Source organism: Schistocerca nitens, chromosome 2, assembly GCF_023898315.1.
Source record: "Schistocerca nitens isolate TAMUIC-IGC-003100 chromosome 2, iqSchNite1.1, whole genome shotgun sequence".
NCBI classification, from domain to species: Eukaryota; Metazoa; Arthropoda; class Insecta; order Orthoptera; family Acrididae; genus Schistocerca; species Schistocerca nitens.
Window position 1 is genome coordinate 780,150,314 of NC_064615.1, and position 5,061 is coordinate 780,155,374.

Genomic DNA, 5,061 nt, shown 5'->3' on the forward strand with positions numbered 1-5,061 from the left:
GTATATTCTCTCTCTCTCTCTGTCTCCCCTCCTCCTCCTCCTCTCACTCAGTCTCCCACCCCCGTCTCTCGCTACAAGTGAATCGTGTGAGTACCGTTCGCTCTCTCTGTAGCCGCGCCCGTGTTCTTCACCTTCGCAATCTTTGCTGGAGACAATGAGACCGATTTCTGGTGCAGACTCAGCCCAACACGGATCGTAATATCCTACTCTTCAACCACGACTAGAATTTTTCAGTTTTTGTTCAAAGTCTACGTTTATTACTAGAATTAACAGCAATAAAAAAACCGAAAATCGGGTATTTCAGAAAACGGTTATTTCTGAGTGGTTTTAACAGACAGATTAAACTGGAGACAAAAACAATCAGGGCAACCGGTTGATTCAGCGAAAACTGCCGTCCCTACATCTAATACGGCAAAAAAGATGGACGACGGCAATTTGCTGGTCATTCGACGGAACATGAATACGTTGCTGAAGACTCTTTATGCACCAAAGTTTCAAGATTATGCATGAGAGATCCCCTTATATATTACGAGATTAATCTTCACAGAGACCGCTGGTCGTGGTCGTGCGGTAGCGTTCTCGCGTCCCACGCCCGGGTTCCCGGGTTCGATTCCCGTCGGGGTCAGGGATTTTCTCTGCCTCGTGATGACTGGGTGTTGTGTGATGTCCTTAGGTTAGTTAGGTTTAAGTAGTTCTAAGTTCTAGGGAACTGATGACCATAGATGTTAAGTCCCATAGTGCTCAGAGCCATTTGAACCATTTTTTGAATCTTCACAGAAAGTAATCTCGTCGAAACAACATCATCGGCGATAATCCCTGAAGAAGCAATGTACTAGCAGAAGACATACGGTTATACATTACAACCTTTATACGAAAAATTTTGTAACATGTGAAGAGTTAATTACGTTCAATGAACTAGCCAAAGAAAATGTTCGTCGAATGTGTGTCTTATTGTGAAGATGCTCCGGAAGATTATGAGCCACATGACAAAAAGGCATTGTCACGCTAGCAGGAAAACTTTTATCTCTGGTATTCGTATGCCTACAAGAAACAGCAGGTTCATTTGGATCTAGAGTTCAAACACTGGCAGACGAGCATCTCATAATACAGGGTGTCCCAGCTATCTTGTCCACCCAAAATATCTCTGGAACAATAACAGCTATTGGAAAACGACTTTCACCGGTATCAATGTAGGCTGGGGCCCATGAATGTATTCGTTTCGGACCTCTTGATAAGTATGGAGGTGTGATTACACATGTCAATCACATCGCGATTACGGGCAGCATGGGGTTCACGCCTGAGCCTCAGGACGTGCGCTAGCAGCGCATGTCGGGTGTTTCAAGCGTCAACTTCGCGTCTCAATATCTCGGGATGTAATGGGAATATTGCGATGCAATCAACGCCATTGTGTATGTGCTTTGTCATGCTATGGATTGCTGAAGAAAAAATATAGGAGGTCCATTTAAAAAAACATAAGTTTGTGTTAAAAAACACATATGCTTTCGGTTTAGAATGTTTCCAAATATGTACATTCATAGGCCACAGCCCTACATTGATACCGGTGAAAGTCGTTTTCCAATAGCTGTTATTGTTCCAGAGATATTTTGGGTGGACAAGATAGCTGGGACACCCTGTATACTGAAACGACACAGTCGCGTCAACGAAAGTTGACTACAAAGGTGCAGAAAGAGTTTTTAATCAAAGCTTTAGAATAATATGTAAAAAAGAAAGGATTCTGTCAATAATTAGTTTTTGGGATGGACAAACCGACCCACTGTTGGACAATGAATTTTTTTGAAATTGTAGTCCTGCGCCTACTTGTACTATGCATCTTATTCCACAAAAATACACCTCATTAGTGTTACCTTGTGAATTTATTTTTACCATCACGTAAAAAACTTCGTTAAGCGTCTGCAAAATCTATGACTACATCACTGAACAAGGACGCGAAATCAGTAATAGAGAAGAATGAAATAAGATTCATTCAGCTGTTCATTACCAATTGTCTTCTTCCATCTCCCTTCGAAGCTTGGCCACAAAAAAAGAAATTTTTCTGACTGTGAATGAAGATTTCTTTCCAACTGACACAATGAGAAAGAAAAAAAGATGTGACGTTCAAAATACAGCATTTGCACAGTGTGATCAATGGCGTGAAAATTAGTGTTTTCGTTGGTTTTTCGAGACTTATCAGTCTGGCTCGTCTGACACAACACCTATGGTATGAAACAATGGACATTTTTTTCAGTTTTGCGCCAAAATTCAATTTGTAATGCTTTCTAGCTACATAATCTTCGTTAACGAACTTTTACGGAAGATCATGTAAGTAACATTTTATATTTGCAATGAAACCTGAAATACTGCGTGAGGTATGTAATTAGAAATCATAGTTGCACATTATCATTTTCCATGAAAAATGCTAATTAGCATATATCTGATGAAATTTATTTTTAAATGTCATAGATGTTGGAACCGAACAAAAAGTAGATAATAATTACCGAAATGAGACTCGAACCAGCGATTATCATCTCGTGCGCTACCGATAGACCCTCGCGCCCCTTCGAAACCGTCATACCTTCAGTGAATTAAAGTCAAAGTCATCAAGATTTTTTTTAACTTCGCACTGAAATGCTTTTGGCGGTTGCTATCCATGGTCTGAACTTTACGTACCACAAATATAAAAACTTATAAAAAACTGACTGCCAAGTGGCAGTTTTTGAGAAAAACGACACACTAGAATAGATATTAGCGACAATTTTTCCAGTTCTTCATACAGCACAAAAGTGGAGCTTATATGAACTCATCCTCGAAAATAGTAACGAAAAACAAAATAATACAAAAAGAATAAATTTCAGTTGGCGGAATACACAAATAAAAATGCATTTCATAGACTTTACTGAAGCTGCGGAACAGTATATACAAAAAATATTCAAGACGCCCACATTTCCTGTTGTCTACAAATCCACCCGTGGAAAGATTTAGAGGCTTACGAAGGTATGTTTATAGTGTTCAGAAAGAACCATTAACTACCATAGTCTCGGTTTAACAGCTTGTTCTAAGATTAAGAATGTTTACTATTCTTTCTTCGTTACGCTGTCCTAAAATCTCATCATTTTGCCGAATATTGTATGTTTCTTTCAGTAAGTACGAATTTGCCTTTCTCGGAGATTAACCATTATCATAAATGTAGCTCCCGTACGTCGCCTGGCATTCATCATAGCGTTGTATTTCTACGGCACTATACATGGTAGTGTGACGAAATTTGGAGGAACCTTACTGTGGCACTTCAGACTAGACATTTTTTTAATGCGAGGTTTACCGCACCGCCCTGCCACTTGGGTCTGTGCTGACTTCAGTGCAGGACGTAAGCATCCTTCCTCGTTTGCGTCCACTGCGTCTGACGTCTCTGTCGTGATAACTGGCGGCGCAGAATGTCTGCTTCAGGCGACCTAGTTCTGCAGGTACGCTCTGTTTATCTTCACAACGGGCGGCATCTAAACAGTTTCTCTGCACCGAACGGTTACATCACGCAGCAGACACACACAATAGACTTCATGAATGGGTATCACCTACATTGTGTCTGTCAAAGCAGTCTTTTTTATGTTCTTGGTACAAAGACACTGAAAACCAGAAAGCATCCAGTCGAATGTGCCTCAGCAACAAAGTTCGTGTAGCTATTAACACCGGTTAGATAGTTCGCTCAGTACCTCTTCGTGTACGACTACGTCCCGGAAAAATAATTAAGAGAAATAAAAAAACGTACAGTGTACGTGCATCTAAAGAGAAGCTCTCTCAACCTAACCACAAAACTCAGCGGAAAAAAAGATGGCTAGAAATTATCTCCGACTTTGAAGGCGTTCAGCGATATACAGTGGTAGAGTATCTCTCAATATACACACTTTTATATTATGATTGTGTCCAATGACACAACGATACTATCACGTCGTAAACAGAATAAAGTCCAAATCCGAAAGCAGCTTCGGCGATGAAACTTATCACTGAAAGCAAGCTTATCACGAACGGCACAGCCAGACCAGATCTGACTACCGGGACGAAAATTGTAGCTATTTATATAAAGTTTGAATATTCCAGAGCGCTGCTATTCATATATACATTGAATTTTCACAATATACAAACATATTTCAATAACCTTCCAGAACAATAAATACTAAACAACAAATAATTACTGGTGGTCGAGTCTGAACTGGCGTCCCTAACCTACACCACACCGCTTGCACCACAGCTCACGACAATGCTCCCTCTCCTAGAGAAAAAGCGGCCCGATGTCTCACGAGTTCTCACTGGAGCGTACTACAGCACCCTGAATCTAGTCCTCAGCAGTGGTCATCTGTAAGGTAACGCTGGCGGATCCTCTTCAGTACGACGATCATCGAAGGTAGTCCCTTCCATCGAAGCCTCACGATCGTCGAGTGGACCTTCGGTTACCTTGACCTTCCATCCTCGATCTGCGTCTCTCGACTGTACTAGGGCCTCATATGGAGGACATGCATGACGTCTCTGCGTTTTTGTCATATTGAATGGTCACGTTCCTCGACTTCATGTATGAGACCGGCAAACGAGGAAGCAGCACATCAGTAACTTTTCAAATAGTCCCAACTTTTGCGCGTAGGGGTAAAAATCCAGAGCAATCTCTTGGACTGTATCTTACTGGCCGGTGCTTCGCGCTTTGTCTTTCTCCCGGGCGTCCTGGGTCCGTAACTGAACTAGCTACCTTGCTTCTTCAGTCCTAGTGATCACATGTTACACGTACTCATCCTGAGTAGTATCACTATAGTCCACATGATTGTCTTGAGAGCTTCAGCAACTGTTTAGATAATGGAGATAATTCTCGTTTGTTGTTCCATCTCAGTTGCGCATTTTTAATTAGATTACATGTTTCGATCACTGATCTGAAGATGATTCACAGTGATCGAAACATATAATCTAATTAAAAATGTGTAGCTGAGACGGAACAATAAACGAGAATTATGTTAATCCCGAGTATCATCTGGTTGAAAAGGGAGCACTGTATCCACTGTCGTTTTGGCCTCGCAATCGTGGAGC